The sequence below is a fragment of the Pithys albifrons genome, chromosome 4, assembly GCF_047495875.1.
Source record: "Pithys albifrons albifrons isolate INPA30051 chromosome 4, PitAlb_v1, whole genome shotgun sequence".
Lineage (NCBI taxonomy): Eukaryota > Metazoa > Chordata > Aves > Passeriformes > Thamnophilidae > Pithys > Pithys albifrons.
In genome coordinates, this window is record NC_092461.1 from 34,632,694 (window position 1) to 34,656,022 (window position 23,329).

Consider the following 23,329-nt stretch of genomic DNA (forward strand, 5'->3'; position numbering starts at 1 on the left):
CTGATACTCAAAATTTTCCATATTGATCAATGGCCTTAGCACAAGGCAGAGTTCTTTCTGTTCCTTTTTGTGTGCTGCTCATTCTTTCACTCTGTACCTGTGAATGTCACATGTCTTTACTGCGAAGAAGTGCATCTACAGCAAGAAGAGTAAAAAGAAACTTGCTCACTGGATGCTCAAGTTAGTCTGCTATTAAAATTAAGGACAAGTCTAATAATGTCCTTAATGTAACTTTTCATTGGAATATGAACTAATATCATGCTAAGTTATGCTTTAGGTCATTTTAAGACTGCTTAGAGTCTTAATATATTTGTAGACATTTTTTGCACTGGATTACCTGAATTCATCCTGGAGTGCAAGTGAAGAAATTGAGATCCTCCATGAGAAGAGATATTACCCCATTTTTCCCAACAATTTTATGAATAGCTAAGAATCTTGCACAATGATTCACAAAACAAGAAATAAATATGTTATCTTGTGAACATGATTTCAAATACTTTCGGATTAAAATGTTTAACAAGTTTGCTTCCCTTGTCTCTTCTTTGCTCTCATAGAGTACATTTGCTGTGAAATAGTAAGAGGGGTGGGGTTTACTTGTCGATCAAGAATAACACATTGTTATGTTTTTTACTTTTCCGACTTTTTAATTCCTTCAGTGCTAGATAAAGGGATCTGACTGTGGGATACTACGTTCTGAATTTGGATGGCATTAGAGGTAGCCTTAAATTACTAACTTTGAGTATAAGTTCTTTAGTAGGACTGATCTCTGCTCATGTACCTCATCGGATTTAGAGAAACTTGGCAACCTGGTAAACTTGGCAGCTCTTTATTTTTTTTCCAGCTCTCATCTTCAAGTGCTCTACTCACTGATACAAGGTGAAATGTTACTCATAATTTTCATGCATAAATTATAGTAAAAAAGAACTGTTTAGCAAATCTGCCACTAGGTGTGAAGAAAAAATAACTTTGGGAATCCGTGTTCCTTTGAAATCAGCACTTCCTTTTGCACCAGACACTACCAGGTAACTACTGTACTTGGACTGCAAACGTAAGCTAAATTTAACCAAAGACTTAGTTTGATACCTTCATGTCCCATTAGCCAGAGTCCCTGAGTCCTGGTTGTTCCTAAAAGAAAGGTCAGTGCTTTTATTTCATAGACTGAGTTTATGGCAGTGAAATACGATTACATCAGGAAAGTTTCTGACCTTTTGCTGCATCTTTTTGAGAGTTGCCCTGCTAATGACTATTCATATTAATTGGAAACCTGAAAAACAGATGTTTCAGTACAATTCTTCATTCCCTGATGCTTAGTCACCCTGCTAATAGTACTGCCACTGATCGAAATAATAAACTAAATACAGTGCAGCAAGAGCAAACTGAATATTTGACTAACATCAGTGTCTGATCTCTGCTAGTGCCAGATAACTCAGCAGAAGATTTTAAGAAGTTTTACCTCATTGGCTCTGTTATAACACACATTGAACCTGACCCTCTTAAAAAGTCTCTGATATTATCTAGTGCTAATAAACCAATGGAACACAGGAATTGAGAACTTGGTACTTGCTCAGACCTACCAGGCCTGCTGACGTGGCAGCAACCTTTCTTCAGAGACCAGGATAGACAGGGCAATAAGTCCTAAGAGAACCTCCACATATTTAATCTCAGTTGTCAACATTTTAAGTCATTGTTTAGTTGTGGAGATGACGTGGATCAGTTCAGTTAACTTTTGTCTCTTGCTGTTTGCTATTGTCCAATTTAAAGGCTGAAATCATGAGTACTAAAAGTAAGTTCTTCATGCACAGTAAAAGTGGTGGAAAAAAATCTTTCAAATAAGATATTCAAACTACTCTCCTATTTTCTTTTCACTAGTTAGTTTGTTTCTAAACTTGAACAAATTGAGGTGTATCCCAAATAAAATCTTGGAGCTGTGTGCTTTTTTGATCAGTTTCAGCAAATGTGTAGTGCCTTTACCATAGTTAACACAGTGTAGATCCCTCTTCATCCCTTTTTTCATCCCATGGATGTTTGAACCTCATGAGGCTGATCTTTCATTTCAGGGATAGAGATTCATCTGTTGAAAATTCAAAAGGGTCTTTGCTGTCAAACCAGTTGAACACTTCTGCATTTTTGAATTACTCATGGATTAATGGAAGGATAACAAAATCCCAAAACTAAATCAAGTTAAAATATATTATTTTGAGACTAAATTAAAATCTAAATTAAAATTCAGTTCCATCTACAAATATGGAAGCTATGGGTATGAACCCATGCTTATAAGGGCCCTCATGTATATACCAAAATTTTACCGTAAGAAATACTATTGCTAAGAGGTGGAATAGTGATTCACCTGACAAATTGCCTTCCTGACCGTAAAAATAGCACATTCTTTACAATATTAATTGAAGAAGGATCCAAGAATAGTAAATACACATTTTATTCTATAAATCAGCTTGCCATACTATGGCTCACTTGAAACATATCCATCAGTGGTGATCAGGAAATTAATTAAGAGAACGGAAATGAGAACAGAAGACATCCTGCAAGATTGTTCAGATTTCCAAAGAGCTTATTAAGAAAGATATATTCCTGATGTCAAAACCCTTTTTTCAGCCACCTTTCTTCAGGGCTTGTGCATGGTAGCTATGAATAGAACCACAACCATTTACAGAAGAGCAGAAGACATATGGCAAATCTCTTACCAGAATGCCTCTAACTTCGCTGTGTGACTGAAAACATTTCCATAACTTTCTGAGACATAAATCTTTAGATTATGAAACAAACTTAGACGACTTAAAAGTTTCATATAAGACTCTACTGCTTTTTATAGACTGTGTGATGTCTCTGGCAAAGTGGCTTTCATGTTCCCTAATTGAAAGAACATCCCTGCCACCCAAGCTGGTGATGCCTGGGGAAAAACTGGTTTCAGCAAGGGCTGGAGGTGGCAGTGGCAGAAAAGGAGGGAGCAGCAGCAGAGGGACCCCTGGGGGAATCCCAAGAGGAGGAGGAGAGCAAGAGCAGCTGCAGACCCTGATCAGGGATCCCTAGTAAGCGATTTCCCTGTCCTTATCTCAACCCACAAACCTTTCCACCCTACTATTTCCTCCATCTTATTGAGGACAGGGAGTAAGAGAGACTTTGGGAGGGAGTTTGACCCTTTGACAAGGTTAATCCTTTATGATCCTGTTGACTTTTAGATGCAATGTAAGTTTAGGGGCCTCATAAGAGAGAGGGAATAACACAGGTCCTAGGGAACAAGACAGGTCCAGTTTAGAGTGACACCATCTGAGAAAGTTATTTTACATCTTGGACTGACTGATACTCCTGGGATCACCTAGGGTGGCTCAGATTTATGAATTATAGTCTCTAAGTTTCCATATTTGGGCTTGTACCAAATAAATAACAATAAATAACATGAAGGGCTTGATGAAGAGCCTTCCTGAGTGTCAGAATCCCTGTTTTTGTGCTCAGTAACTTCAGGTCAGGTTTTCATGCTGAGTGATAACTCTTAACAAGTAAGCTGCTGCCTTCTTCATCAGTTCCTGGATTGGTTTACTCTGCAGACACACACAAAGCACATTGCAGTCTCTTTTTGTAAAACTATATCACAAGGATCTCAGCCGCACCCATGAAATCTGAAACTGTCAAAACCACTGAACAGAAAGATGTGAAAAAAGTTGTGCCATTTCCAAATGTGACTAAAAGCATCTGCACAACTATCAGACTCCATTAATCTGTAAAAAGTGATTATTGCCCATTCATGTAACAGAACCTTAATTGCAAGAATGAATGCTAACGTAATATATAATTAATCTAACTGATTCTAAAAACACATTCATTAGCAAAGGAAGAATAAGTCAGTCCTACCTTTAATTATCTATATATGTTTGGGTTGTTTTCAGGGAGACAGAAGTGCAGATTATAAAACCCAGAACCCTCCATTTTCTCTGGTCTCTTCAGCAACAAACTGTATATTTGGGTTAATGTGAAAAAAGAAATTACCTGCCTACAGCAGAATATAACCTGCAAACATATAAATCTCATATCAGAATTTTCTTACTAGTCAGCTAGTTGCTACTATTCAAGTTAAGTTAGCATTGCTTGAGGATCTAGCCAGTATTTATGCCACTATAACAAAAAATCTTTCTTCATTTTGACAAATTTTAGCTGCAGAAAATGTAGCTATCTAGCATGAACCAAGTTGGGGAAGAAGCATACAGTAAACCACAGTTCTCTAACCATGATAGACTGTGAACCACACAGATAGAACGACTCTCAGGTTTTTGAGGGCTTTTTCCCCCCTATGAAACTCCTGCACCTGTCGACAGGAATTGGGTAGATGTATATCCAGAAGAATATCATCCCATTTCTAATATAAAGAGAAGGATTATAAACGTTATTAGAGCAAAATGTGAAATGTTTTATTGTTCAGAAAGAATGATTGAAGAAGATGCAAAGGCAAACAGGGAGAGGAGAAAGGAGAATGGCTTTAAGCTGGCAGAAGGCAAGTTTAGATTAGATATGAGAAAGAAATTTTTTTCTGTGAAGGTTGCCCAGAAAATTTATGGCTGCCACATCCCTAAAAGTGTTTAAGGCCGCATTGGATGGATTTTTGAGTATCATGGTCTAGTGGAAAGTGTCCCTGCCCATGGCTGGAAACAGAGAGAGAAGAGGCACAGAAAAGATGCTATAGAGGCCTGTAAAATCAGGTCTCATATGGTGAAGATGAAGAGGGAAAAAAATGGAAAATAAATAGATTTCTAAGATAAGGAACTTTTTGACAGGGATGTCAATGCTAGAGAATGGATATGAAGCTGTGTTAGCCTTTAATCAAGCCAAGAATAATTTCTTACTGTGAAAAAGAAAAAAAAATTTGATATCAATAACATGGAGTACCTCATCTATAGTCATTAAAACAATCATTCTGTTGTTTTCAGTGAGCAATGCAATAGATCCTATTAACATTAAAATCCTCTTGATTATGGAAGTCTATCCTAGGTTACCTTTATTTAAGACTTTCTCGCGGTCATTACTAATTGTTATGATTCAAAATGCAAAACTACTACATTTGAGCAGGAAAGATTTCTCTAAACAGGTTTCCAGTTTCTAAAGTTCCTTGATTCCTAACAAGTCTTACAGACCAATGTGTCTGAAATACTCTCAGAGATTATTGGCAGAGTGAGCAAAGGTCAGGCAAAAGAAGTGCACCATTAAATCTTTGAGAAGATGACAAGAGTGTTCTGCAGATATAGGCTGATTGAATTATGCTTATCTGCTTTTACTTCCTGTCCTGGTTTTGGCTGGGACAGAGTTAATTTTCTTCCTAGTAGCAGTTTTAGTGTTGTATCTTGAATTTAGGATGAGAATAGTGTTGATAATAAATCAATGATTTAATTGTTGCTGAACAGTGTTTTTGTTCAGTCAAGGACTTTTCTGCTTCTCGCCCCATGCCACCAGTGAGGAGGCTGCACAAGGAATTGGGAGGAGACATAGCTGGGACAGCTGATCCCAACTGGCCAAAAAGATATTCCACACCATACTGTGTTTTGTTCAATATATAAACTAGTGGGGAAATCTGCTGGCAGCCACTGCTCAGAATCTGGCTGGGCATCAGCCATAAGGTGATAAGCAATTGCATTGTGCATCACTTGATTTGTATCTTCTAAATACCATTATTGTTATTATTGTTGCTGTTGTTATACCTTCCTTTTTGTCCTGTAAATTGTTTTTATCTCAATGCATGAATTTAACTTTTTAAGTTTACCCAGTTCTCTCCCCCATCCCACTGTGGCAGAAGGTGGGGGAATGAAGGAGCTGTGTGGTGTTTAGCTACCTGTCAGGTTAAACCTCAACTCAATCCAAACATACAATTCCTCCGGCTGGGTTTTGAATAAAGTGTATTTAAACAGGATAAGCAGCAAAGTTTATCTTTCCATAGGGAAGCTTCTAGCAAAGGTTTCTTACTGAATTGAGTGCACAATTCTGTGTAAATGTGCATGTACATTCATGCAGGGATGAACGTACAGCATCGATTCAATGTGACGAGATGAGGGTATTGCCTTCACAGCCAGACTCTCACCAGGATGTATGGCACATACTAGAGAACAAAAGCATTCTAACAGTCTTACCCACACACATTAAATATACATACTCATTTACTCACATTCACACACTGCTTTGATTATATTAGTTTCTCCTTTTTTGGTATTGCAAAGGACTGTGAGGTAGATAACTTGTGGCTGTGTCTATTTTAACAAGAGAGAAAAAGGATTTTCCATTAGCAACCAAGCCAGAGAGAGATTCCCCCAAACTCTAGGCCCTGACTGGCAGGTTCAGCTTATATCAATTTCTGGAAACATATTGTCAGAGTGGCTGAAAAAGCCAGTCCGTGGCATTGAAGGAGTTAGTCCACCCACTTACTCTTATTTCTTAGCAATCTCAATGATGTAGTTTAATTTTAAATTAAATGTCAGCATAAGCAGAATGAACATTTTAATCTATGCATTTTAATAGATAAAAAGACTTGTATCTGAAAGGTCTCTGATGGGTTTGTTACATTTTTAGTTAGTCCAATGAGAAAAACCCTGTACAATTCTATTTGTCACATTATTCTTTTGAAATGATCAAAATCTTTTATATAGCTAGCAATATAAAACAAACATAGTTCATATTAAAATCAATACTCATTGACTTTTCAAAGCAAAACAGTTTCTACCTCAAGGGTTTTGGTTTATTTTTGTGTTATATCATGAAACATCACTTTAGCTAGCAATCTATATTTTTACTAATAACACTTATCCAGCACATTTTCACTTCAATTTATTTAGTGTTGACCATCCAAGCATAAGAAAACACTTTACACATAGTGTCTAACTTCAAAAAAATGAAGAATGATAGTAAAAATAACACTCTGCTTCATATTTTTTCTCCGTGTGTGTTTTCAGAGCCAGGTCTGTTAAGTCAACTGGCAGTTGCATGTTTTTCTTATTTCTACCCATATTTTTGATGCAGAAGTCACATAAGGTTGTGAAGTTACCACTGCAGAATCTTTACTACTACAGTGAATTTATCTTTGCTCTATGCTTCTAATCTAAATCTCCAGGTCTACTGGGAAAAAAAAAAACCAAAACAGAAACTCAAGCTGAGCTCAAGACCTGTTTTATTAGACATTATAGAACTACAGTGTAAGGTATTGAGTATAATCTCTTAGCTTTATAGGTAAAAGTGATGAAGTAATAAACAGTTATTATTACCACTACTACTATGAGGATGATAAAACTCTCACAAAGGCCCTTTAAGTAGGTAATACTCTAACACTTCTGTGAAAATAACTCATAATTACTGGTAAAGAGACTTATACTGTTAAGAGTTCATTGTTGTTATTTGTCATAGTTAAAAGGTACTGCAGATCCTAAAAAAACCCCTTAATACTCTGTTGTATCAGAGTGTATCAACACCCATGTTTTACTTCCTCATATTTTACTTTCTGATACATCTTTATCTGTTCCCATTTACATTATTTTTATGTTGCAAAATATAGAATTAATTGAAAGTGATAACACATGGAATATTTCGGTTGCTGGACAAGATATTTTTTGTGTTTGCATATAATAAACATTGTTTTTCTAAAGTTAATGTCAATATTTTTTGCCCTTTAAGGTAATTAATAATTTTGTTTTCATCTAAGATCAAATTTGTAATGTTAAGTCAATATATCATGACAAAATATTTGAACTTTATGTGGGTAAGTCTTCCAAATACATTTTATATTCTCTGTAAGAGAGTGTTCAGTGCAATACTGGACACTACATGCCAAGATTAGACTTGTTTGTGTAGTTTGGAAAATCCAGAAATGTCCCACATGTAAAGAAACCTCACAGTTGTTTTCCATTCACAGTCACAGACTCATTAAGGTTGAAAAAAGCCCACCAAGATCTCTGAGACCAAGTTTTGACGGATCATCACCTTGTCAACCAGATCATGGTATGAAGTGCCATGTCCAGTCTTTTCTTGAACACTTCCAGGAATGGTGACTCTCCCACCTCCATGGGCAGTCCATTACAATACTTAAACTCCATTTCAGGGCTCTCTGTTTCATGTTGTGCATTCCATATTATCCATCCCTCCTCCTTGTGACCCAAACCAGGTTTTTGGACAACCCTACTCTTTCTCATTTACAGGTCTTTGGCTTTGATATTTGTTTTCCATTTAACTTGAATTCCCTATAGCTCAGTTCAGCTCTGAATGAACTTGAAAACTTAACTTTCTCTCTCTCATCTGCCTAATTATTTACTTCCTCTTTTGATCCCTTCCACAATCCTTTATAGGTGAACATTTTCTGTGTTGGGTCCAGTCCTGTTTAGCATCTTTATTGATGATTTAGATGAGGGGATTGAGTCCATCATCACCAAATTTGCTGATGACACCAAGTTGGGAGGGAGTGTCGACCTGCTGGAAGGCAGGAGGGCTCTGCAGAGGGATCTGGATAGACTTGAGACATGGGCTGATTCCAATGGGATGAAGTTCAACAAGGCCAAGTGCCGGGTCCTGCACTTTGCCCACAACAACCCCATGCAGCACTACAGGCTGGGCACAGAGTGGCTGGAGAGCAGCCAGGCAGAAAGGGACCTTGGAGTACTAATTGACAGGAAGCTCAACATGAGTCAACAGTGTGCCCAGGTGGCCAAGAAGGCCAATGGGATCCTGTCCTGTATCAAAAATAGCGTGGCCAGCAGGACCAGGGAAGTGATCCTTCCCCTGTACTCTGCACTGATGAGGCCACACCTTGAGTACTGTGTTCAGTTCTGGGCCCCTCAGTTCAGAAAGGATATTGAGGTGCTGGAGCGAGTCCAGAGAAGAGCAACAAGGCTGGTGAAGGGACTGGAGCACAAGTCCTATGGGGAGAGGCTGAGGGAGCTGGGGTTGTTTAGCCTGGAGAAGAGGAGGCTCAGAGGTGACCTCATCACTGTCTAGAACTACCTGAAGGGAAGTTACAGCCAGGTGGGGGTTGGTCTCTTCTCCCAGGCACTCAGCAATAGGACAAGGGGGCACGGGCTTAAGCTCTGCCAGGGGAAATTTAAGTTGGATATCAGAAAAAAATTCTTTACAGAGAGAGTAATCAGGCATTGGAATGGGCTGCCCAGAGAGGTGGTGGATTCATCCCTGGAGATTTTTAAATGCAGATTGGACTTGGCGCTGAGTGCCAAGATCTAGTAAATGGACTAGAGTTGGACCAAGGGTTGGACTCGATGATCTCGGAGGTCTTTTCCAACCCAATCAATTCTATGATTCTATGATTAACTCCATAATGTTTTAGTCATCATTTGCTAAATATTCAATTCCCTCATTTCTGTGCTTCCACTTAATGTTTGTCTAGGAACTCAAAGAGTGACACTCTTTTTTTTTTTTAATTGTATCTTCTAGTTGGATTCTGCTTTAACTAAGTCTGTAAGATAGAGCTTTTTAGGTCGTTTACAAAGGTGACAATAACTAAAAAAATATTTACTTTATGTCTTTCTTTCTTCCTCCTGCATACAGAACACTTCAAAGACTCTTGATCTCCTATTTCCTTAGGGGAACAAAGCACAGCAATGCAAGCCGGCATTTGAACCAGCAGTTAGTACTGAATGTCAATTGTTATTGAGCCCTCAACAAGTGTAGATATAATCTATACCTGAAAAGAAAAAAAATCAAAATATTTCGAACACCAAACTGGAGGACACATACAATCAAGAAGAGTAAGAAAAATATTAGTAGTTTTCAGGACTGAATCATGACATATGTGCAATCAAAGGGAAGTATGCTTCTAACGGGAGGTCGAAATGAAACACCAACACCATACTCTGTCAAAAGATAACTCAGTAATTTCACAGAATCATAGAATACCCTGTGTTGGAAGGGACCCACAAGGGTCATCAAATTCTATGTCCTGGCTCTGCACAAGACAACAGCAAGAATATCATCATGTGCCTGAGAACATTATTCAAATGTCTCTTGAACTCTGTCAGGTTGTGATGTCAGGCTGGTGCTGTGACTACTTCCATGGGCAGCCTGTTCCAGTGCCCAACCACTCTCTGGGTGAAGAACCTTTTCCTGATATCCAACCTAACCCTCCACTCACACAGCTTCAATTTCATAGATCCAAAGCCCAAGTAGATGAAAATGACCTTTCCTGGTTATGACAATGTCTTGAGTTGAGCTGGCAAAATGCCAACTGCCCAATAGAGATGTCAGCACTTCCCTCCCTCCCCGACGAAAAAAGGGAGGAATGGAAAAAAACCTTCAAACTATGTTTCTGCTTAAACTATATATATTTATACATAAAAGAGAAAATTAAAACTACAATATAACAGACACTTATACAAGTTAGAAATAACAAGAAAGAACTTCTCATTCCCCAGTAAACACAAATTTTACCATTCTAACTACAAGTCACTCTAGAGACTCAATTTCCAGAAAGACAGATTAAGCAGAAAGACTAAGAACAAACATTTTACTTGCCTAAGATAACATGGTGGTGAGCCAGTGCTGTGGGCCTGGGCCTCCTGTCCCTCCTGGGACAGCAGGGTGTGTCCTCCTAGGATCACAGCTGTGAAGTAACTGACCAAGTTACTCCCACACTGGCTCTTACCCCTTTGAGATTATGTCAGAATACCGTATGGAATACTATTGGCTAATATAAGTCAGCTGTCAGCTAGTTCAGCCCAGCTCAAATCAGCTGACAGTCCCAGACCTACCCTGAAATTTAAAACCTAAATTTAGGCCTACCTAGCTAAACCCATAACAGACAATGAAGATGAAAAGTGCCATTAAAGTTTCATGAACACAACATAAGAAATATGGATCAAGGAGAAGAAAATATGCACAAACACTAGTTCATAAATTCTAAGCTCATAATCACTACGAGTCAAGCCTTTTAGCTCATGAGGTTCTTTTATGACTTTTGAGTTGCTTCTTTCTTTTTTCTTCATTTCTGCTTCTGTTCTTTCACCAGGTACAAAAGCCTGAAAAACACTTTGCAAGAGCACTTGCACCTCCAGTCCACAAGGACTTTTGCTATTACCTTTTCTATTTTCATATATCTTAAGTGGCTTTGAAGAGAACTACACCTCAGAATGACAACCGTTGACCAGTGAAATAATGATCCACTCCAACCCAGTGGAACGAAGGCTCAAAAATGAACTTTATTGAGGAACTCACAGGTACTTACAAGGTTCTGAGGAGAAAGTTCTGGAACTTGCACATGATTGGGTGAGCAGAGGGGCGTAGTGGGTAACTGGCAACTGGATAGCCAATGAGGAACAACTCATCAAATGACAGAAGAACTAAGCAATAGGAACCCAGGGATTGGGGCAGAGGAGGAAATGCATAGGAGGGGCAAGAGTGGTACCATTGGCTTCATCAGCAATTTGAGGCAATTCCAAAACAGGGCCACCTTGGCCCGGCCCCGCCAGGGGTAACCCTGGCAGGCCCTGGTTGTTGCTGCACGGCAGCAGTGGCAGCCCATGGCTGTGTTCGCAGTGTGGAGCAGGCACAGCCCCCGTGCCTCAGTGGCACGATGATTCATTGGGGACAATGACACAGGGTGGGGGTGGCAACCATGCAGGGGGGTACCAAAAACTTTCTGAACCAAAAAACGTACAGTAAAAATGGAGAACTTTTAAACTCCAACAACAAGAGTCTCTCATTTTTGTAGCTGGTCAGGTCCAGGCAACCAGTGAGGTAGACTAGAGGGAAGGAGAAAGCAGAGGTAAGACTGGCACTAAATTGACACTCAAAATTAATTCCCACAACTGTACACTGGTGGAAGGACCTCCCACTTTCCCTGCTATCTCACACACACCTTGCAATAAACTTCTTTCTACCAAGACACTTGCGAGCAATAATTTTTCTCACAGCTTAAAGGGAGAGGACCTCCACATTCTTCCTTTCACTATTCTTACCTAGTTTATCAACTTTTCACAATTCCTGTAGTTTGCACGCTAAGATTTCTGGAGCATCCGCACCAGAAATGTGAGTATTTAAGAGACTTCAAATGATATATCTACCAGAGACATGAGATAGATCAGGAAAAGCCTAAAGCATCCTAAGTGGCAATAGGTGTCTGTTTGTGGGCAACTAAACTGAATCCCTTGAGCAGAAATACGGGAGTTCAGAGGATCATTAAAATGAGTTGTCGCTAAGTTAAATTTAGAATAATTTTCTCTCTAGTGTCAAAGTACTCAAGATCCCATTAAATAAAGTGGGAAAACAGGTAAAGATTGCATATGAAGACAGGTGTCTTCATCTAGAGCTGAAGTCCCATTTTAAACTTCAGATCTGTTCTAGATTGTCTGCGTGATATTTGGTAAGTCAGCAATAGTTTTGTATCAAATATGCTAAATCCAATAATTATTTTCTGGGGAAAGGCACTGTGAAGATATATATTATTCTTGAAACCAAGTGGTGTAAACAACTTAGATGTACATATTTTTCAGAAGTATTACTTTGCTTTAAGGTCTCTCTTATGGAAACCTTTATGTGCAACTCCTTTTGTCATACATGACAAAGGCTGTTCAATTTTAGGATGAGCTGAATAAGAATACAATACTATGAAGCTGATGATCTGCAGTACTGGTCTTGGACAAATCAATAGATCTATTCAGCTCTGAGAACAGCATGCAGCATATGGGACCCTAAATTATATACAGTCAAACTAGAAGCCTGCAAATTCACTAGCAAAGCAAAGTACTATTTCATGTCAACCAGTGAAGCTTGTGTCATTAAATATTTCCAACAAACATACACAAAACACAAGAAAAAGCATTGAAGAATTTTACAGAATTTGTTAGTTCAGTACTCATTGCGTGAAATGTATGATATCAGCAGGAATTTAACGAGCTGTGCTAGATCACTGCTATACCTCGTGGAGAAAGATAGATATTTTCACCAACAAGGCATTTGGCCTATTGCAGGCCCCTACTTTAGGAAAAAGTGTACTTCTTTCTTTTCAGCAGATAGTTTTTTACAATCTGTTTTCCTATAATGTCTTACAGAAAACTGGCTCAAAGCATGTATTTCTAATGCTCAGCAAGGTGAGATTGCCTCCCTATGTATTTGGTGTAATTTTGAGCACTATGCTCTCTGAAGATTTGTGTAACTTTTGGCATCTGAGTGCAGATGTCTTCAGTATCTCAGAGCATTGATAATGATCTTAAATGCACATTTTGAAGCAACTTGGTTAAGTCTGGTGAAGTCTATCTTAGTCAAACGAAATTCTCATCACTTTTGCTCAACCCATATAGAGTAGCTACTTCACTGGCAGCGTCCAAGCTCGCTCGGCCGTGGCAGATGAACCTCAGGACTTAAACGGTGGGGCCAGTTCTGCGCACGCTGAGTCTCACCTAAAATCCACTGCGCAGGCTGGAAGGGCACGTGGGGACAGCCCTTCCCAAATCTTCGTTCGCGAAGTTTGGCCATACATACATACTTATTATTCAGTTTTGTGTTACTTTAAGACTTTTCCTACATTACTGTGGGGTGATGAGCTGATAAGGCCTGATGTGTTGAGGGAGACCTCAGCCCCCTGGAGGGGTGCTCTCCGCAGAAGACAAAAGCAAGGCAACTGATAAGATTAACAAAGGATGGAGTGTTAAAAAATAACACGGCCTTCCTTTGTGATGTCTTCTATGACTTCTGAAGGACCCACCCCGCCTCAGGCATCTGCATCACACCACCCCAATAGATTGACTATTAGTCACACAACCACCTGAAGAAGAAAAAAAAAGGTATAAAAAGAAGTGCAGTTTAACTGCAACTTGGGGGACAAAAACTTCCACCTCTGGGAGGGCAACCTACGAGCTACCCTGTCTTCCCCATTCCATCAACATTGCAGGGGTAAGCAACTGAATTCTTATTTTATTTTCTTATACCTTACTAATTATAATTTGTTATAGCTCACTGGGTGTATGCATGTTAATGGGAAGTGGCTATATTTTTCCTGTTGTTTTTCTTTTGGGTTATTGAGTGTGTTTACAGGTGGTGTTGAACTGTTGTGTTTCTCTTTAGCAATCCTGTGTTAGTTAAGTTTGTCATGTGAGTGGGATACTGCTGGGGTGGCCTGTAAAATGTGTGTTCTGCCAGTGTCTTTTGGGCTATTTTGTACAATCTTGCAGCTAAATGTTATCACCGACTAAGTAACACATATAGTCATTGTCATGCACCTGTAATAATAAATGTTATTTCGGGAGCTATCGTGAGGAAAGTCCTTTTCTTTTTCTTTTTGCTATTAAGTGTTGGCTTCAAGGCAGAGGTTAAAAACCCTTCCAAGCTGTGTGCTGTCCGGTACTCGACAGACGGTGTTGAGAAACACAAAGATCTGATTGTCTGGAGGCGCTTACTGCTAATAATTTCTCCCTGGCTTAATTGAGGTCCTCATAGGGAGTCAAAAATCTTTACAGTCTGTGTGCTGTCCGTTAGACAACAGACAGTGCTGGGTTCACAGAGCTTTGATTATCCTGAGGGCGCTTATAGCTAATAACTTTTATATTAATACAGTTAAGACTAGAAATCTTTGCATTTCTGTCTCCCTCCTCCCTTTAATGTGACAATTACACCTGGAACAAAATAGGACTGCAAGCCAAGAATTCTAATCAGCACCAAACTATTTCAGATCACTTACTATAGCCAAAATAGAGAAAAAACAAAACAAAAGCACAGTAATAAAATTAATCTTGGAACAGAAGACAAAAAGCATTTCAGTTTGGTCTTGGAAATAGTTTGTTTAATCTGAATGGACTTTTTGCTTTTTTTAAAAAGTTTTTTACCATTATCTATGTGTAAATTATAGCTATTCCACACAATTATACAAAAATAAGCACAACTGAAATAAATAAAACAGTAGCTATCTTGTCATTAGAAATTGTTGCAGTAGATAAAGAAATTTAAAGAAAACTATAGACAGGGCAGGTTAAGCCTTAGAGAGTTAATTTGGTTCAATAAGGCCAAGTGCTGGGTCCTGCACTCAGGCCACAACAAATCCCTGCAGTGCTACAGGCTGGGAAAGAGTGACTGAAAAGCTGCTCAGTGGAAAAAGACCTGGGAGTGCTGGTCAACAGCAGCTGAACATGAAACAGAGTGTGCTCAGGTGGGCAAGAAAGCCAGTGGCATTCTGGCCTGTATCAGAATTAGGGTGGCCAGCAGGACCAGAGCAGTGGTTATCCCTCAGTACTTGTCAACGGTGAGGCCACACCTTGAGTCCTGTGTTCTCTTCTGGTCCACTTCATTCAGGAAAGACACTGAGGTGCTGGAGCATGTGCAGAGAAGGGCAACAAAGCTGGTAAAGGGTCTAGGGAGTAGGTCATATGAGGAGCAGCTGAGGAAGTTGGGGATGTTTAGCCTTGACAAGAGGAAGGTCAGGGGGGATTTTCTTGCTTTCTACAACTACCTGGAAGGAGGCAGCAACCAGGCCAGGGCTGGTCCTTTCCCCAAGGAAACCAGTGACAGGACAAGAATATGTACCTTCAAGCTGCAACAGGGGAGGTTCAGGTTGGACATAAAAAAGAATTTCTTTATGGAAAGGGTTGTCAAGCACTGGAACAGCCTGCCCAGGAGATGGTGGAGTCACCATCTCTGGAGGTGTTCAATAAACAGCTGAATGGGGGACTTTGTGCTTCGGTCTAGTTGACAAGGTGGTGGTTGGTCAAAGGCTGTACTCAATGATCTTAGTAGTGTTTTCCAAATTAAATGATTCAGGGGCTCTGTGAAGCCTGTTGTCTGTCGCTGACAATGACAAAATAATAATTACTGAATTTCAGGGCTACAGAAAGAAGCATTCAGGGCTACAGAAAGAATGATATTTTTGGGGTTAAGGTTATTTAGTACATATACCATAACATTGGAAGTCCAGACACTTTAATTCCTTTCTTTACACTTTCCAACATGGATCATGACTTTTACCTTTCATAGCTCAGCTTAGTGTCCTACGAAATGGAACAATACTGCATTTGTTGCAGATATATCCCAAAGATCAATTAAGTTACGCTTCAGAAGGATTTCAGGATCCTCTGAAGAGTCTTTATATTGTGAAGTGCAGAACACCAGAGCTTTATTGAAACATTTGAACACACATTTAGCTTGGACTCCTGGGACTTCCCATATATTTGAAGTTGAACACAAGAATAAGTGTATCAAGAAGAAGAATCAGAATACACAGAGTGCAAAGCATCCAGCAGGATTGGATTCAGGCAGGTAACTAGACAGGGATAAAGTATGTTTTGGATTGTGTTCCCCCCACCAAACCTTGTCAGCAATCGTGAAAAGTAATGTGCACTGTGACTGATGCTCTGGCTACTTTATTCTGTAATGAGAATCAGTGAGACCAGTTCTGCATGCCTTGTTCCTCTAAAGCATTGTTTGGATGTGTCCAAGTGAAATCATTAGACTGATACCACTATGGAACCTATTCTTTTAAATTAGCATCACTATGAGAATGCTAATTATGCAGAATTTCTTTTATTTTCTTCTTTTTCGTTTTCTTTTTCTTCTTTTTTTATTTTCTCTTTTTTTCCAACCTCTCTCTTTCCTTCTTGCTTCCTCTCCACCTCTTCTTTCCCTGTGCCTTTCCTTCCCCCTCTCCCTCTCCCTCTCCCCCTCACCCTCCTTCTCCCCCTCCCCCTCCTTCTCCCCCTCCCCCTCCCCCTCCCCCTCCCTCTCCCTCTCCCTCCCTCTCTCCCTCTCCCCCTCCCCCTCTCCCTCTTCCTCTCCCTCTCCCTCTCCCTCTCCCTCTCCCTCTCCCTCTCCCTCTCCCTCTCCCTCTCCCTCTCCCTCTCCCTTTCCCTTTCCCTTTCCTTTTCCCTTTCCCATCTCTGATTCCATTTCCAACTGTCCTCTCTGAGCCTGATGCTTGACTTGCACACTTCTGATACAGAAAGCTGTAATTTCTTCAGTCTTTGGCAGCACCAAGTTGCTTTATCCCTCACAATGGAGCACTTTGGATTCAACTCTCCTGTTAGAGTACATTTGAAACTTTATGTTCCAAAGTATATGAACTGATTACAATTCAGGTAGTCCTAGAAAAGTGATCTAAATCCTACTACAGTCTTGCCTAACACAAAAAGCAAGCATTGCAAGTTTAATTTTCAGATAGTAAAGCACTAAGAAAATGAGACTGTAAAAAAAAAAGAAAAAAAACCAACATTCTTGCTGTCAAACTGAAAAGAAGCCGAGAAAATTTATCAACTGCTTTTTGGACAGAAAAATTAGGAAAAATGTTCTTCAGAAGTTATTAGTTACAAATTACTTCATCAGTTCTATATTTAATCTTCACTATTCAGAAAGAAACCTCTAGTGCCTTTGAAGGTTTACTCTCTGTGCACTGTACCCATTCCTTGTGTTTATCAGACTTTGCATGAGTCACTGCTCAGTTGTTTCAGCACTTAAATTTGTAGCTGTCTATTCTCTTGGAATCCCTCACAGAGTAAAACATATAATGATAATTTGAGATGATCATATATCAAACAAAGGAGGTAGCAAAGAAAGAGGAAAGATTAATTTACATGCACAACTTCCTTTTTTCCTTATGTTTTCCTGCCTTCTGTCAGTGCCAAAAGATGAAATTATTGTCTTTTTATAGCTCACAACTCTCTTACCATCATTGCTTTGCAGCCTCAAGTGTTTCCCATCAATACCTGATGGTATGTAGCTTCCTATGTACTTCCAGATCTGAAAGCACATCCTTCAGCCAACGGGCTTTCCTGTTCCATCATTCCTCACTGACTCATCAATAGCACTGTGATTATAAACATTCACCAGCCCTGCTTTATCTGTCTCGTGTGTTGTGAAAAGCACTTTGAGGAGTAAAAGAGACTCTATCAGACACATTTTCTCCACATTTCTGCTATCTATTTTTCTTACTCAGCTAGAACGTGTCCACTACTGGACACTTATCCTGAAAACTACTGGGAGATTTATTTCAGGAAAAAATGATCGTGATCATATATTTGTATCTTCAGCCCTTTACTATTCACACATTAGTTTTAGACTTCATCCAAAAAAAAACCAAACCAGGATTCTAAACAGTGAAATATTTAGTATCTTGATACACAGCTTCCTTTAGATGGATTTTCTTTAAAGACTATATTAAATGGAAATTCTGATGTTTTTAAAACTCAGTATCACTTTCTCTATCACTAAATCTCCATCAGATTGCTTTAAGGTGACAAAATATTAGAGTATTCCCTGTCTTTTTCTCAGCCTATGAACTTTTCTATCTTATTTGCTCCCCCTGTCCTGTTCATGAGGTAGGGTAAGTAGCTGGGTGGCCTCCTGGAAGCCAGGCCAGGTCAACTGTCCACAGGGCAAATATATTTTTAATGTTTGATTAAGGTAAAAAAAAGTTTGTCATGAACAGAACATCTTAAAAATCCTTTGGAAAGCTTTAAATGTGAAAAGAAATAGGAAAAAAAAATTGTAGGAAGTTGTTAAAATGACACAAGGTGAAGTGTTGCAGATAAACAAATGGACATGTGTTTTTCACAGTAAAGTCATTTATTTGTTGCTGTCAAACTTGTATAACTATCTGAGCTATTTATTAGAGATCTCTGTTCCCGAATCATGCAAGCAGATGTTTTCATTTTACTACTCCATGAAGGAGAAATACATGTGTCTTTAGGCATTTTTAATGTTCTTTAAACAATTTTAAATATGGGTACAGTTATTGGAAGAAAAGTATTTCTTTTCTCAATAAATAAAAAGCAAAATATTAATTATAGTACTTTATAAAAGAATTTAGGACTACATGCTGTCTTATTAGAAGTAGAAAGTGCAGGTTTCAGATATTCCTGTCACTGAAAGATTTGTTCATGTTTTACATTAAAAAATGGAAATACAGTTATAGACCATCAAGAAGAAACATTGGGGACGTAAACCCAGACATGTCTGGTTGTAGAACAGCCTTTCCAGTACTTGCAAAATCTTTCAGTCTTGCAAATTTTCTGCTTCCCTCAGCTGGTATTTTTCGACCCTTCTTGAGACACTCATGCAACAAAAGACAACCATAAAGGAGACACATTGACCTATTTGGAGGTTGGGCAAGGTCATCTCCCTTTCCTCACCTTTGGTTGAGCTTTACCTGAGGGAAAACACACTATAAACTCTCACTGATGCTCTTCGTGGAAAGCCTGATGTTATCAGTCTCGACAGCAGCTTAAGGCTTTAAGTTTATGATAAATATTAATCTTCTTATTAGTATTCTAACAGAAGTTGGTAGAAAGACTTTATACTGATTTAAATGAACTGGTTGAAAATCACATGACATCTTCTGGGAGTTTTTTATTTTAGCTCCTGTGAAAGGCAACAGGTTACAAAGCATTATTAAAACATGAGTCAAAACATTCAAAAGTACTCCTAACAAACTGATCTGGACAGAAAGGTTTTCTTTTACTCCTTCCATTGAGATTTAGCAATATACTTTTATTAAAATTACAAAGTGATGCTATCACAAAAAGCATGGCTGTTTCTCTGTTTGAGCTGATTTCCAGCAATTGACTTATCATGCATGTGTGATGGTGAAAAAAATAGCCCTTAGAAATCTATTTTGTCTCATTAATTTTGGCATAAAATTTAAGACTGCAGAGTCATAAAGCATAAATCAGGTGTCATACTGCATTGATCCTTTACAGTAAAGGAAGTTGATCATTCTTGGTTTATTTCATTAGGAAATTATTTTATTGGATTACTTCAATGTTTAATTAAATTGTCATATAACATGCATAAAGTATAAAATATCAAATAAAATAGTCTTTTGCTGTGACACAACATTAATTTTCTGTCATCAAAAGTGTTTATCTTGTTAGCTTCCTAGCTTAAACTTGCTCAGCACCAATTGAGTCTTATATTTGAATATGTTTAGATTATTTAAATTCCTTCCTTTATTACTCTGTTGTTAAACTTTTAATTTTCTTTTTTGTTGCAATTAGCACTTAGGGAGCTCAATTTCTTTAATAGGCTCTCTTTAATCTACATTTTATATTACTCTACTTTTTTTTTCACAAGTCCAATGGAGCAACTCTAGATTTTGTTAGTGAAAAATTATTGCAGAATACTTCAATGTTTATGAAAAGTTTCATTCACTTTACTTCCTAAGGAGAATTGGTCATGAATTAGTTTTTTGAGCTTTCCGTCTTTTGAACCCACACTCCACTCATCATGTCTAAAAGCAATATTTTGTGTTATTCAAATCTGATAGACAGTGATAGATTTTAATGATATCAACAGTCCCTAGAATATTTTCTGTCCATGGAAGAATGTGTTTTCCCAGAAGACACCCAGGCATGGTAAAGAAGTTAGAACAAGTTGAGGACTGTTTCCAATACACAGTTTGTCTCCACTTTTTGGAGACTAAGGAACTTCGCAGTACCAGCTAATATAGTCAAAAACAGACTCTCAGCCAGAGAGGCCCAGGCACATTTCATGTACTATTCATGTCCCAGTGTGTCTCAAGTATCACCTGCATTGCAAGCTCAGAGTCCAAGCACTTGGACAAAGGTAGATAAGGCAGGATATGACACATCTAAATGTGGAGATTTCATAGGCTTGTGGCTGTGTGAGATCCATGTCTAGACCAGGTTCTCAATGTTTTCCAAATATACAGACAGCCCAGGTCACACTATCCCTTGGTGTCAAAAATGTCCTGCTAATAGGGACATCCCACCTTATCTGAAGTTTTCTTACTCTTGAGTCTGGCACCCTTAAAAGATGTAGACTGTGAAATCGAGATCAAGCTCCTTATTCCTTCTCCTCAAGTAATAACTCTTTGGAAAAATTTGTGATGCTTAATGTTTTCAGTGCACTTTGAGATGGTTTGTTTTAAGTGGTGTTATGGCTTCAAAGGCAACTGTTGCAGCCCCTGTTTCAGGTGGGACTGGAGGACCACATTACAGGTTTCGTTTTCACCTTAAAAGGACATGTTTCCAGCCTCAACCAATTGGAGTCAGACCACCGCACCTGGGGCGGGGTCACTTGAGGTCATATATACCTGTGTTTTCAAATAAACTTGGGATTTGCTTTACATCACATTGGTGTGTGCAGTCTCCCTAGAGCCTGGTCAACAACAAATGGTGGACCCCAACGTGTCTCAGAACATGAAACCCACCTGCACACCTGCCTAGAACCTTAAGAAGTGGCCCCTGAGAGCTGCTATGCCCCAGTTTTTTGGGTGCTTTGTGGAGAAGCCTCTGAGAGCTTCTGTCTCCTGTAAACTTGGGAGTTTTGTGTAGTGGCCCTGAGAGCTGCTGGAAGAACGTGGACTGAAGGAACCACGACCTTCGAACCGGTGAGTTAAAGAAACATGGGAAATTCCAACTCGACTAAAACGAACTTATTGCTTGATAAATTTGAAAAATTAGCTCTGTTACAAAAACAAACATTGAAAGACAAGCATTACAGGAATTTTTGGATTGGTGTTTCACTCGAAGGCACCTAACAGATGCCAATTCCATGCTTTCCATAGAAGTATGTGATAAAATTGGGGCAGATTTGTGGAATTTAGTGCAAACTGCACCCGAAGAATTTCTGCCGCACATTTCATCATATGCGGCTGTAAGGAAAATGCTGTTAGAGGTAGAACGAGCCCGTAAAAACCTCGATCTACCGGAGAGAAGGGAAAAAAGCCAGTTTCTACATAGCAGTTTTTCCCCTGAACATCCTTCTGCACCGCCGTGGGCACCGCCGCTCGCAGAAACACCGCCGCTGTACCCACACGCGGCACCGCCCGCTCCCGCTCTGGAAAACCCGGCAAGACCACAGCAACCATGGAATCAAAGCTTTTCCACGCCGTTCGTCACCGCGAAAAGCCAAGAAGTCGTCTTTGCACCGCCTTACAACTACCAAGAAACAGCCTATGCAGAGCAAATGAGACCACCGGCTGCCGCTGTAGAAGCAGCCGGACCTCAGCAGCAACCTTGGAACCCCACGAGACACGCCGCAGAAAACCAAACCGTGAGTGAGTTTTATTTAAATCCTAACTCCGAGAAGGCGCGATGGGGAATGCCCTCAGCTGAGAGAGACATGTGGAGGGGGGGACAAACCCCGTGGAGTTTCTCTTCCCCTGTCCATCCACCTTCCGCGCCGGCTCCACCGCCGCTGCCGCCAATGCCCTGCGGGTACCTCGGGGCTGGGGTCGCCCCGCCGCCGCACTCCCCGCCGCCCCGCGGGTACGCCGGAGTCGTTCCGTTGCGGCAGGAGACTGTTGAGGCAGACATTCCAGCAGGGCTACAGCCGCCCGGCATAACCGCGTGGCCAGGAAAACAAAGAGACCACGTGATGGCAAAGCCCGCGAAATCAAACAAAGGAACGGCGCGCTCTGACCACGAGGTGCCAGGACCGCCCAACCCCCCTCCCTACTGCATGCAAATCACAGCGCATGCGCCAAGCGCGGGCCCGCCGCAGCCCGCAGGGGCCAGGGGCGGATCAGTTCCCGCACCACCCCCACCACCTTCTGCGTGGATCGACCGCGTCATGGAGAGGGGAGAGGCTCCTCCCCAGTGGAGCGGAGCCACCGGAGCTCCCCCTGGTCGTCCCCTTCACTGTGTGCCCTCCATAGCGCAAGCGCCCCGAGAGCGAGTTCCCACAGCGCCGGTCGCGCAGGACACAAGCTCTGCAGCACCAGCGGGGACCCTCTCCCCGATAGCCGCGCGCTGCCCGCAGCTGCCAGCACCAGCACTGGAACCCCCCGTGCCAGTAGGGACTTGCCCTGCGCCGGCAACCTGGTACCTGCAGCCTCCATCACTGACAGCCACACCCACCAGCTGCATCCCAGAATGGAGAGCAAAAGACAAAGAAGCCTCTGTTTGGGACATGCTGGGGGGAGCTGGGAATCACGATGTAGTAAAAAAGGGATTTGAAAGATCCAAAAATGCTGTTAACTTAATTTCAAAGCTTTCTGATACCCAGGTACCAGATTCTGCAGATGGAGTCACAAAGCCACCTCGCTACCTCACATTTAATACCCTGCAAAGGTACAAAGAGTTAGTATCCATAGCTGCAGAAGTAGGTACGCCTTCACCTTCCCTGCAACCGCTGGTTTCTGCGCCTGTGATTAACACTACACAAGGCTTAAAATGGGAGCCACTTGATTGGAAAATTGCACCAAAAATACACAGTATAGTCCTTCAATACGGCTATGACAATGCCTTGGTAAAAAACCAAATCACAGCCTTCATAAAATACAATAACATAATCCCAGCAGACACTAAAGCTTTAATGGAGTTTATTCTACCTCCTACTGCTTATATGATATTTCTACAGAAATGGAAAGAGCAGTTAACGGAGGAACAGGCAAAAAATATACACTTAG